Source organism: Anolis carolinensis, chromosome 5, assembly GCF_035594765.1.
Source record: "Anolis carolinensis isolate JA03-04 chromosome 5, rAnoCar3.1.pri, whole genome shotgun sequence".
In the NCBI taxonomy this organism is placed as follows: domain Eukaryota; kingdom Metazoa; phylum Chordata; class Lepidosauria; order Squamata; family Dactyloidae; genus Anolis; species Anolis carolinensis.
The window spans coordinates 155,001,488-155,015,571 of NC_085845.1; the positions used below are offsets into that span (position 1 = coordinate 155,001,488).

Here is a 14,084-nt window from a genome sequence, read left to right on the forward strand (position 1 = left end):
TTAAGCACTGCAGACCGAAAGGTCTCAGGTTCAAACCCCGGGAGCGGCGGGAGCGGCAGCTGTTAACTCCAGCTCCTGCCAACCTAGCAGTTCAAAAACATGCCAATGTGAGTAGATCAATAGGTACCGCTCCGGCGGGAAGGTAACGGCGCTCCATGCAGTCATGCTGGCCACATGACCTTGGAGGTGTCTACGGACAACGCCGTCTTTTCGGCTTAGAAATGGAGATGAGCACCTACCACCAGAGTCAGACATGACTGGACTGAATGTCAGGAAAAGCCTTTACCTTTTACCTTAGATAAGAACTAGCACCTTGAATCACCCTCATCCAGTCCATTGGCTCCTGACAATAGTTCAGGTGCCTGAGACAAAAGAGAATAGCACACACATTAGATATAAATGCCATTTTTATTTGTATATGTAAATTTCTCTCTCCATTGAATTATAGTTCAACAATGGCAGCAGAACAGTGTCCTCCTTTGCTCTCAAAGAAAGAAAAGTAATTTCAAGCTAGCACATGCTGTTCTGTCATTCCCCCACCCCACCCTAACGTCTGCTACCTGAAAAGGTTTTCTTATTCTGTATAATGATAGGTGTTTCTCTGCCAAAATGAAATGCATTTTATTTGTTAATTTGGGTGTCAACCAGCCCTGCCATTTGGAAAGAGGTGACCACTGCAGGGTACAGCTGAATTTTCAAAACGTTACCAAGTTGATACATTGTTATTGTTATTGGTAATAGTATTATTTTTGTTGCTATTTATTTATTGATTTACAGAATTTATATTCTGCCCTTTTCACCCTGAAGGGGACTCAGGGCGGATCAGAACACACATATACACAGCAAACATCCAATGCCATTGGACATACATGATAGACAAACAGATAGAAGTATATCCACATTTTTTCCAACTACGACACCTGGAAGTTATGCTAGATTCTGGCCACAGGGGGTGCTGTCACTCCATCCACTATGACAATGAGTCTTTTGATGGCAGAATTTTTCCTCCTTCTTTAATCGCAGGCATTTTTTATAGTGCCATAAAATACCTCCCCGCTAAGCGATTTCTAATCACAGTGCAGCTGTTTCCAAACTGCTTAGGTGAACAGTGAGCTGGGTTGACGGTCGGGCGCTCACTCCAACTCAGGCTTCGAACGACCAACCTTTTGGTTAGCAATGATCTCTTGATGCTGGTGATTAGCCAGCTGTGCTAAAGCCTATTGTTGTTATTATTTACTTTCCTAGTGAGGAAAGGATACTTGTTGATTTTTTTCTGTCACGTATCAAAACAATTTGTCAAGCTCTGGGTACTATGTACTTTTACTTGAGCCAGGAAGGGCATGCCTTTGTTGTGCACCACAGTCAGCAGAATGTCTAAAGCCAGGTTTTTGTGTAGTGAAAGAGATTTTAATCTTGTTCTGGCGATCATCTGGGTGGTCCCGCAGAGGCCCTAAGGCAAGATATAAATTGGAAATTTGATTTATTGTATTATTTTTAGATCACCACTCAGCTCAGTGACTACATGTGGTGCTGCACAACTACAAATGCTAGCAGATTTTTTTAAAAAAAAAAATTCACAGAAGCAAAACCAGCAATCAAAGTAATAAAATCAGACATCACTTTTTTTTAAACAAAAAGCAGTGCTGTGCATTAAAATCTAGGCTTAATAATACTGCCTGAAATTCAGTGTTGCAGTTAAAGATTCATAACCTAGAGTTATGCAACTGTAACTGATTTGTATTCATAAAGTCTACATATTCATGACTGCCACAATTGTAAAGGTCACTGATACTGCCTTACCAGGAATCAGCTGCTACAAGTGACTAAGGAGATTATTACATGAGGTCAGAGGTGCATATTAGCAGCTCCCTAACAATGAGTGGATTTCACATCATCTCAAACTCATTTCAAATCAGTTTGCAAGAGATTGTTAGACTTGTTGAAGTCTTCCATGGCCAGAATTATAGAGTTGTTGTGAGTTTTCCAGGATTTATGGTCATTTTCCAGAAGCATTCTCTCATGATGTTTCCCCCACATCTATCGCAGACATCCTCAGATTGTTAGACTGTTCTTTTCTATGCAGTCCCATTTTTGGGCTGTAGAAAGTGCTTTCTTCCAGTGTTGGACATGGCGCAATAAGACAGAAATGCTGTTGCAATGCATTTGGGGGAATACATATAATTTTGGGTGTACTGTGGGCATCTGTTTCCATCCAAGACTAGTGCCTTGTCTTTTTTTCTGCTTGCACAGCAGTGGTAGTGCCCAGCTGGGCTCCCTGAGGCAACAAGAGAAGCTGATTTCCATGAACCCAGTGCCGTGTAGACTCCTGACCACTAGGGACCTGAGATGTCATTGACTTCCCCAATTTGGTGCTTTCCACATATATTGAATTACATTTGCCACAATCTTGTGGCCTAATTCTAATCAGATAAAGTACAAATGTTGATTGCAGATAATAATAAACCTCACCAAACTACATAATTGTCCAAAATATAGTTACTAACAGCTCTCCTGATTCTGTTGAGGAATCTGGGCTGTTAGGCTAAAAAATAACCCACTGTTAAGGCAATGCCATCAAAATATAGCAGAGTACCAGGAGTAAACTCCATAACTAGCAGAAATTTACATGTGGTGAAAAGGGATAGCCTTCTAAAGATTACTTTAGGATGGCTCAGGATTGCAGAGTCAGAACTCTGAGTTCAAAAATATTTATTAAAGGAAAAAAGAAATACATTATTGATAGAAAAGTCTTGGAGCTAACTAGCTTACTAAATCTCATCTTCTAAAGAAGGTAAAGGGTTAAAAAAAAGTCCATGTAGCTATATTTTGCCTGCAGACAAGCAAAATGCATCCTTACTGGGAGAAAGAAAAGCAGATGTAACAGGGTGGAGACCGCGTGGCCTTCCCAGGGCAAAATCAAAGATTAAAAGTAAGTTCCCTCTCAGAATTCCATTACTACGTCATCAAAGAGGATGAGACAGTAGCTAGCAGTAAAGATAAAGACAAAGCCCTTTTGGGAAACATGTATAGGAATGTGGGGAAAGGAATCCCTGAGCTTAGCCCTGCCTCTAGCCTAGCTACTCACTGAGGACTAGAAATTTGATGACACAAAAACTTGTGCAGTCCAGGGATGAAATCCAACAGATTCTTACAGAGATACTGCTGGATAGGTTGTACTATATCTCTATTCACCATTGCCAGTTCAAATTTATTGTAGGTTGGTTCTCTATATTATCACCTAACACCACATTTTTTATTCTACCTGGCTTTTTTCTGTCTGGAAGTTGCTTGCAGCTGATCTAACAGCAGTTACTTTTTTCTAGGTAAAGGTAAAGGCTTTCCCCGACATTAAGTCCAGTAGTGTCTGACTCTGGGGGGTTGGTGCTCATCTACATTCCTAAGCCAGAGCCAACGTTGTCTGTAGCCACCTCCAAGGTCATGTGGCCGGCATGACTGCATGGAGCACTGTTATCTTCCCAATGGAGTGTTACCTATTGATCTACTCACATTTGCATGTTTTTGACCTGCTAGGTTGGCAGTAGCTGGGGCTGGTAGTGGGAGCTCACCCTGCTCCCCGGATTTGAACCGGCAACCTTTCGGTCAGCAAGTTCAGCAGCTCAGCAGTTTAATCCGCTGCACAACCAGGGGCTCCCAGCAGTCTCAAAAGGGACTTTATTATTATCATGAATTCCATTCTTAAATATGCAAATATTGGATCTTATTTAAGAGACCTAGCTCTCTGTATTCTACGTGACAATGAATGTAGACTGTGGATCAGCACAATCAAGGTTAATATTAGAATATGAATATAATCAGACTTGCACCCTGACAGTGATACAGTAAGGACTACATGATATAAATCCCATCAACTTTGAGAAATCCACTGATCTTGTTACCGCAAAGCAGAACGGACGCTTTATCATCTAAGCCTGCAGTTATCCAGCCAGACATATAGATGCTTCTTTTGAGTCTCTTTTATCCAGCAAGCATTTTATTCTCCTTATTACACAAACAGTGATGTTCATTTGTACTCGGCACTTTCATGATAAGCTATTTTAAGGAGCCCAATCTGTTAGTATATCTGCTGGCTTCCATATGTAAATTGCTGAATGGATTATAGCCAGGATAACGGGGGCAAGTACACAAAGGCTGGAACACAAAATGGTTATATTTAATCAGCTTAGCCAGTTAGAGGGTATTCTAGTAGTAGGAGTCCACTGCCTATTCGTTCTGAAGGTGGCTGGCTCAAAAAGCATTTGAAGGGCAGGACATTTTTGTAATCATGGATTCTGTGTGTTGAAACTGTTGCTATGGAACATCTTATTTACGCAAAGAGGCATCATTCCCCAAGATAGTCAGTCATCATAAATGATGCTGTCAGATCCTGTATCTCCATCCTTGAGAAAGTAAGCTAGAAATTAGATAACGTAACTGAAGGAAGGATTGCCAGATAAAGCAGTGCTTTATATAGTACTTCTGGCGAATTGCCTAGTTTAGCCACGCAAACCTTTTAACAGCTATTTATGCAGATTATTGGCAGGCAGCCCTAACAGGGAAGAATAGCATGGGGTCTCACCATAATGAAGGCATGGCTTTCATATCTAGCATGCACAGGTCATTCCTGCTGGGCCATTCTGTTAGATCAGCGTTTCTCAAACTCTGCTCCTCCAGATGTTCAGGACTTCAGCTCCCACAATTCCTAACAGCTGGTCAGCTGGCTGGGATTTCTGGAAGCTGAAGTCCAAAACACTTGGAGGAGCAGACTTTGAGAAACACTGTATTAGAACATTTTATTTAGATATGAGCTAAAGGAGAATATGTACAAACGCATCCAAAACAACTTGGTGCTAATACAGTAACCACTAACCACTTAATTATTTACCAAAAAAGAGGATAAGATTTTTATAAAATTACATGAGCTGATGTATGTGCCTGGCTGAAAAATATAGTGGTGTGAATCCTATTGATTACTGTAGTCTATCTGCAATTGAACAAAAGCTTCAGATGACCTTAATGGGAGCTTTTCTCCAATTACAAGTAGAAGTACTGGAGAAGTTGTTTTCATTAGAACTATCACAAAGAAGAAAAGGGTTAATTTTTTCTATAGATACCTAGCAGCTACTATTTGAATTAAAAATAGGAACACTCGATGCAATAATTTATTGTAGAACAGATTTTGGTTAATTGGCATACTTGCTCTCCCGATATGGTAATAGTAAAGTCCATCAAAACATTTTCCAATTGTAACAGTCAAATGTAACCTATGGATGCGAGAGCTGGACTATAAGGAAGGCTTAGCAAAGGAAGATAGACGCATTTGAACTGTGGTGTTGGAGAAACCTCTGAGAGTGCCTTGGACCGCAAGAAGATCCAACCAGTCCATACTCCAGAAAATAAAGCCCGACTGCTCACTGGAGGGAAGGATATTAGAAGCAAAGATGAAGTACTTTGGCCACATCATGAGAAGACAGGAAAGCTTAGAGAAGAGAATGATGATGGGGAAGATGGAAGAAAAAAGGAAGAGGGGCCGACCAAGGGCAAGATGGATGGATGATATCCTTGAAGGGACTGGCTTGACTTTGAAGGAGCTGGGGGTGGCAACAGCTGACAGGAAGCTCTGGTGTGATTTGGTCCATGAGGTCACAAAGAGTCGGAAGCGACTGAATGAATAAACAATAACAGCAGTCAAATGCTCTGAACTTCATGAATAACGTAAATGCCGAAGACTAAATATGATATGTAAAGGGGTTTTTTTTAGATCCTGAAATCTTTATATTTTCCACAGGGAAAGAATTGCTTTGAATCAGCATTTTTCATTCGTATGCTGTATGACTAAATCAGTGTTTTCATTCACATGCTAAAATCAGGATAGAAAAGCTATTTTATGTCAGTTATGCATTTCAGGCTGTCTGCGGCTGCACAAGAAAATAGTGAAAATCATGACCTACATCTAATTAGTCGCAACTAGCAAAGGCCCACTGAATCAAACAATTAATTGTTGACTTATTGAATCCCCACTTATGTCGACATCAGGTAAAATATCCCATGTGGAAAAAAGAAGGCATCTTCTCAAGAGCTTTAGTTTTGAAATACATTGGTCTGAAAAATTCAGATTAGGCTATGAAACAGTAAAAGCTAACACTGTAAGTAGCTACTAGACAGAGTGACTCTACATTACTACAAGTATCAGAAGCAGTATGGTTTTGAATATAAATAGCTGGGGAGTATGGACAGGAAGGGTGGTTGTGGTCTACACCTGGGCTTCCCACAGACATCCACTTGGCCATCTTGGGAATCCAATTGTTACATTAGAGGGTCTTTAGTCTCATCCATCTGGGATCTTCTTATGATTCATTGGAACAGTCTATGGATTTGTTTGACTTCAATTAGAAACTGACAAAGAGAGAAGGAAAATAGATCTGGTAGAGTGATCAAATGCAGGAGAAGTGAAGGAACTGTTTCTCTACTGGCGGTGTAAAAAGTGCTCATGTGGGCACTCCCCAAAAGACACCTGAAGAACAGCGGTGATTTTTTTGTGAAAAGAATGCTTTTGAAAGGTTTTACATTTCTTAAAATGGCCATGCTTTTATCCCAGTCTTGCTCTGTAATATATATTGAGCGCTCATTTCTCCTTTTTGAACTAGTGATCCAAGCCTACTCTCCCCAAAGAAATGTCATGCTCTCTCTTGACCAGGAATGGACAATCTATCTTGCTTTGTTCACACAGAGCCTGCCATTCCTATTATTTTTCCCCTTGGAAATTGATTTTCAGACATTCTTAGAGAAGGAATGAGTGTGTGCCATTCCGGACTTCTTTGTACTTTGTGTTCACAGTAATCCACCCACACTTTTTAAAAGCAGGAATTCCCCCTTGGACGAAGGAGATGAATATGTCTGCAGCTGGCATTCTTTCAAAAAGAACAAAATGTTACCAGTTACAGTCAAACCTGATGACTACGGTTGCATCCATTATATCTTCTATAGAAAGATTCACCCTTTATCTTATGCAGCAGTGAGCCCCAGAATTGTACCCTTTACTAGAGACATCTATGTTACAAGAAAGAATCCTACTTTTCCCCACTTTGCAGGACATGTAAGGGAAATAACCCATTAGCTATTCTGAAATTATTCAAAAATTAACACATTTAGTAGAAACTTTCCACTTTGCATATCTCCCTTTTCCCACAGAATTCCCAAATCCAGAGCAAATTGAACATGTATGCGCACAAGAAGTAATGCTACAAATCCTATGTTTTCTCACACTGAATAAATTTACATGCATTTAACTAAGTAGCAAAGGTGCCAAGATCCTCAGGTACCAAATTGTGAAGATGCATTACCAGTATAATTTGTGAATGTCCAATACGCACCAGAACCAGTGTTACATTATGCATTGGTATCTACCAGATCTGCTGTGTAGTTACAAAGCAGCTGCCCTCCATTGAATTTTGGCATTGTGAATTTCACAATTCTTTTTCCAATACACAGAAGCCCTCCCCCCCAAAGGAATTTTGTATTTGTGATTCCCATAACATCCTTTTCTTTTTGAAGCTGTTTTGGTCTTTTGTTGCAAGTACATCTTTACTTAAATGCTGTTCTCTTCTGAACTGTTTTCACTCTACAGTGGTTCTCAACCTGGGGTCCCCAAATGTTTTTGGCCTACAACTGGCAGAAATCCCAGCCAGTTTACCAGCTGTTAGGATTTCTGGGAGTTGAAGGCCAAAAACATCTGGGACCCCAGGTTGAGAACCACTGCACTAAAGAGATGGCATCCCACTTTAAATTCTATGGCTGTCTCCTATTGAATCCTGGGATTTGCAGTTTAGGGAAGGGCCTTTAAAATTCTCAGCAAGAGAGATCCTGGGCTGCACTAAGCTACAAACCCCAGAATTTTACAGGAGGCAGCTGCATGATGTACAGTGGGAAACCAACTTTTAAAAATATAGTGTAAAAATCCGGTATGTCTTTGCCTTCATTGTCATTTTTACTTTTTGACTCCAGTGAGAAACACTTGGTTTTGTCAAAAAGTTCACCGTGCCATCTTTTACAGGATGATGTTGTAGTTTTAATAAATTATGAGGAAAAGAGGAAGGGCAGGAATGTAGAGCAGTTCTAATCAGAGAAACAGAAGAGTGTATTGAAGTAAGTCATCATACAATGTCTCAAAAAAAGTGAAATCCAATAGCTAGTGGCAACAACAACAAACCTATTGAAACAATGGTTTTACATAGGTGTTGAATTACCATTCAGCAATTGATTGAAATGGATTTATCTAGTTGGTACTAGCAATTGGTTTGAGGCATGCATTTTTATTAGTGCATGCATTTTTATTACTCTAGCAGCTGTATCAAAATGTCCATTTTGAAGTGCATATTAAAATTAAAGATAATTCACTACGGCCATTTGTTTTGCCCATTAAAATGTTGGATATACCAGCCGTCACATTCTGCTCTCACACACAGTCATTAGGTTATATAGGTGTTGTTCCTTTTTTTTGTTATTACTAATGTTAGCATGAGTCCAGTACAAATGATAAACATGGTCTAACCTTTATCTGTTCAGGCTCCTAGTTTCAGTTTGTTGTGATTTGCTCCTTTCAAGTGACTGACTGGCTCACCGTATTTTTATCTCTTTGGGACTTGAGATCACTCCAGAAATTGTGTTATTAAATGTCTTGGTGGCATCCGAAAACGGTTGGCCCCCAACAAGTACAATTGTCAGTGTTTAAAGGTGGTTTGTGACTTTCAGATCACAGCAATGGCAAATCCACTCTGGAGTTCAGTCTGAACTTTAAAAAGCAATCCACGGTGCTGAACCTAGGGCTCAGCATCTTAGGTAGCTCCTATAAAGTTTAGCCTAAATCACAGAAAGAATGTGTGGCTGCACAGATAGGGAAGACACCATCATTAATGTTATCTATTATGCATGTAGTAATTTAACTATTTGAATCGAATTAAACTTAAAGCAGCACCTTGAACTCCTTTCAGCCAATCCTCGGCTGCTAAGAGAACCAAGCTGTACTTGCAAAGGATGAGAAATCAACAATGAGATGAGTCCCAAGTGCACCCATAGAATGACCTGTAAAGTGTAACACATACACTTAAAATTTTCCAATTTCTCTGTATAAAAAATGCATGAACCTCTAGTTTGCAAATTCCACATAAAATGCTGGTCATTTCCATTTTCTCCATCATTGCTTGCATGTATTGTGTGCAGCAGCCCTGAACCTTTCTTTGTTTTCTACCACATCAGTCACCATACATCTTCATCTTCAGTAGTGAAGGACAATTCAGCTACTGAAATGTGAATATTTACTAAACAGAATTTCATCTATGGTATACTAGTAATATCAATCCCAATGTCATTTTGTACAAATAGAATAAACAGCCTAGAAATTCCTCTGTTTTAACCAAAGCCAAAGTTGTATTCTTGAACTGTATCTTATGAAGGACTAGATGAGATAGAAGCATGCTGCTGTGGCTAAAATATTACCAGTTAAAAAGAAAGAAAGACAAAAAGAATACCCAAGAAACTGTGTGCTAAATTTTATTTCTACCTAAGGGACAGAAATTCCCACCACTTAACTTTCTTTTTAGAAAAAAAAGGTGAGCTGCTAAGTAAAAACATAGTTCAATTTTTATCTTATCTCAAGCACAAGTGTGCTATGTAGCTTCTGAGTGCCTGAGAATAAAAGGGGAACATCACAACAGATCACTAATATAGCTTTCCATGAATGATTTACAACAACCAAATTAAAAGCAGCCTTTAATTCAAAGAAATATGTCAGACAGTGGAATAGTGCATTTGGCTCATGTAAAGTGAAATTTGTTGTGAAAAGCAATAATGAATTCAAAGGTTGATGTCCCACTTCTTAGAAATGAGTACGCTGAAGCTCAGAAAAGTTATTTGATCAGTGTGTTCTGGCATATGTATTGTATATTGGCCAGTGATTACAAACCCCATACTTAGACTCCATCAAAATCAGTGGGATTTGACTTAGTTGTGGCTAATTTTTTCTCAGAAATTTCAAGGACATCTAAGCATGTCTAATTTTGTTTGGATCTATCTCATTAGTTGTACATTATATCTAAGCACTTAGTTTTAATCAGGCGAATGATGAAACTCAAAGCCTGAAAACTGGTTATTTGTTGTTGTTGTTGTGTGCCTTGCAGTTTTTTCAACTTATGGTGACAAACCAATCATGATCTTTGTGGGACAAGATTTGTTCAGAGAGGGTTTGCCCTTACCTTCCTCTGAGATTTAGTGGATCTGGCTTGCCCAAGATCATCCAGAGAGTTTCTATGGCTGAGTAGGGATTCAAACCCTGATCCTCAGAGTCCTGGTCCAACATCCAAACCACTATATTAGATTAGGTCTCGGGTAGGCAATTCATTACATGGACTGTAAATGTTCATGTTTTTAATTGTCATAAACTACAACTTCCAGTGAAGAAAATGGTGCAGTGAACAGTGTCTCAGTGAGCAGGCTAAGCATTGGGATATCCTTAGAGGTTGATCAACCATGTGGAGTTGTGAAATACTTTTTCAGAAAAAGGACAGATGTAAACCCCTCAAGGCTCAAAAGATCTCACCTTCCCCATTGAAACAGGAGAAGGGGAGAGAGGCAGGGGCAACATTGCACACCTCAGCAACATTGTCATGCAAGCAGATGCAGATAGAATCAGCTCCAATTCACTTCCTAAAATACTATATTTGCACAAGGCTGAAAAAATGAACTAAAAGAACAAACAAACTTAAATCTGTAAGTTTACCAACTTCCTGGACAAAAATATCTCTGAAGTAAACTGTATCTTTTCCCTCAGTTGAAAATTGTGGATATAAAAAGGGATTTTAAACCAAATTGGTGGAACTATTTGTTATGAATTTTCTAAGTCTGCCTGATGAAAATATCTGGTTCAACCAATTACAAAAGGTAAAAATGAATTAATTTGTTAGAGATTATACAGTAAGAACTGTGGGAATTAAAACTGTTTAACATACCTAAGAACTCAATAGCCATAATATCCTGGGACCACATGGAGCCTCTGGACTGATTCCAAAACACAAATAAGTCATGAAGTAACTGTAAAGATGAACCATAGAGATAAAACCATAGAGAAAACCATATAAAAAACCATAGAGTTTGAAATACAGAAAACAGGAAAATAATTAAAGGGCTGTAAGCAATACCATACTAAAAGTGAAAATGGACAAAAAAGGCACAACAACAAATTTCCAAAAATTACACATTTGGTTTTTTTTAGAAAAAGTCAGCTTGACTACAGCAATGACTGCAATGTCAACAAGACCAAGATTAAATGATCAGAAAGACCAGAAAAAACCTTCCAAAAGAGGATCTCTTCCACAAGAAGCTCCAATTAAGAACCATTACAGATGAAATGAAAGATTTGGATGCCAGGATTGACAAGAAAATTACACAGGCTGGAAACTATTTAGATAAAGGGCAAAAAAAAGATGAAGAAAGATATGCAACCAATGGCAGACACAATGAGTGGTATTTCAAAGCAGCAGAAACAGTAAGAACAGGAAAAACAATAATAGAAGAGCCACAAAAGATACAAATTGATTTCCAAAGAGATTCAATCCAGTTCCAAAGTTTAGAGGACATGCAAAGATAATACTCTTTGAGGTTGAGAGGAATACTGCACAGGAACTTGATATGGCAATAACAGAAGCTTTGGCTGGAATCCTTACAAGTGGCCTGAGCAAGTGGCCAAAACTCAATTTGACAGAAACGTTGGGGTACAATCCCAAAATGCAATAAAAAATAAACTTCCAAGATATGTGACTGTGTTGTTTACAAAAAAAGAAGTATGACACCAAGTTTTGCAAGCACATGCCAAAGATCTGATGGAAATAGGAAATACCAGGATTGCAGTATTAAGATAATTTTCACCTCAGACAACAAAGAAAAGAGATTACGTTTTCCTAACAGATAAACTTAAGAAGAAAGATTGCAGATTCCAGTGGCAAAACCCAGAAAGACTGATGGTATCTTATAAAGGACAAAAGTATTAGTTAACATCAGTACTGAAGGTCCAGGATTTCTATGAGAAATTTTTAAAAGACCTAGATTCAAAAGAAAGATCAGAAGACCAAGGAGAAAGAGGACATCCAAAAAGGCAAGAAGAGATGGCAACTTCAGTAGATAAAGAAGACATTAAACTACAACAGCAGGCCACTCCACATGATGAAGAAGAATTTTCTGTTATTTCAAGAATGAGGACCCTAAAGATATTTTAAAAATAAATATAAATGGACAAAATCTGCCAAGCAAGAGCTTTTCATTATTTGTGATTACCAGAAACAAGATGAAATTCCCACTCAAGATTTATGGATTACAAAAATGATGGGATCTGGCAGACATGGACAAATTGATCAGGTTTGAAGAAGAAATCTAATACTCTAATAATTAGAGATGGACAAATTGACTAGGCTTACACAATCACCAGATCCCTCCAAACTTGAAAAAGAATGGCAGCCCTTTATTGACTATTTAAAAGAAGAAAATAAAACATTGGGTAGCACCAAGGGAAATTAGTACTATAAAGATGTAGGAATAACAAGAAAAAATAGAGAAGTTAATGACAAGAATAACGGGATCTCCAATGATATCCACAGAATCCTGGAAAGTTAATCTACTAAAGATAAGAAGTGTTACGAACAGATTATGAAGAGGACAGCAGAAACAGGGTAGGAAGCTTTATTTAGGTATTTCTATTTTCCATTTCTCAACTTTTCCATCTCCTTTTTTCAAAACACTGTACACCTGCTTTTCTATCCTTCTGTTTTAGATTAGAGAAGAAATTTCCTTTTTCCTCTTTTCCTTTTTAACATCATAGACATTCTTTTTGTATTAGAATTTTTTTTGTATTATTTTGTATTAACAATGGAAGAAGACAAAGACGTAAGCTGTTAAAAATGCTCCTGTTCTATATCCACTCTTGTACCCTTCCCCATTCCTCCTATATTTGCAACAAAAATTACATGAGGAGGAAACCAACTACCCAATCTGAGTCATTTTTACTCAACAAAAGTATTTCTGGATACATATGCTTAGGATTGGAACCAAATCTCAGGGAACATCTACACTGAGCAGTTAATGCAGTTTGAAGGCATATTGAGAGTATTTGAATGACAAATGCCATGAACAAACACAGTAACATACATTTCAACTAGAGTAAGTAAATTCAGGGATACATCAAAATGCAGCCATATTGCATGGCAAAAATGAATAAAGAGAAAGTGCTGCTGTGATCTGTACATGCATTGGTGCAAGAGTTTTTTTTAAAAAAAAAATAGACTCTCCATGGATAGGAAACCATGGATTCTGCAGATCCTGGAATCAAGTTGAGGCCAACTTCTGTGGTGTATATAAAAACCATCCATACCAAACAAGTTACAGGGCTTCCCTTGTAATTACTTGTACATTAAAACTATCTTCTCCTCTGCTAGTTTCATATCAACTTACAGTGTATATGTGCCTTCAATTACCTAAAGCTGGATTGCCACCATTCATACAATAAACCTGTGATGTAATGCTAGAATAGAGGGAGATGGAGCATGCCTCACATAGAGTTTGAGCTTTAGAGCAGGAATCCCAAAGTTCTTGTTACTGTATTAGTAGCAGTAGTACTAATACCACACCATCATAGATCACATTGTGTTCTGCAGGGCAGAGATTGCATGGCAAGCAATCTGTCTGACTGTCTTTCTTTCACTAAAGAATAATTCTTCTGAAAAAGCATGGTCATTCAACTGAAAATAATTCAATAAGCTGTGAATTCAGTATTCATATTCATTTTTTGGGAGCTGAGGCTTTGGTCTTTGCATCTCCTAACGAGATCTGAGAGGTGACAGAATCTATTTTCTCCCAACACCTCCTAGAATTGAATCCTATGAGTGCCTTCCACATAGTGCTGCACAATATGTGCAATGATGCTGCAAAACTAAATATAGCTGATCATTTGGTTCTTTCAACCTTTGCCTCAAATGATCATCAAATAGACACACAAACAATCTGTATGTAGCATTTGTTTTTGTTGTTTGTTTGTTTTTAAAAAA

At 38.4% G+C, this 14,084-nt stretch overlaps 1 long non-coding RNA gene across 1 annotated transcript in view; it reads right to left on the minus strand.

Moving 5' to 3' along the window:
- Positions 1–391: 391 nt before the first annotated feature.
- Positions 392–14,084, minus strand: part of LOC134299543 (uncharacterized) — a 39,694-nt gene continuing 26,001 nt past the window's right edge. The window contains exon 4 of the long non-coding RNA XR_010006761.1: positions 392–1,450. This is a non-coding gene — a long non-coding RNA (uncharacterized LOC134299543). The remainder of the gene's footprint in view (positions 1,451–14,084) is intronic.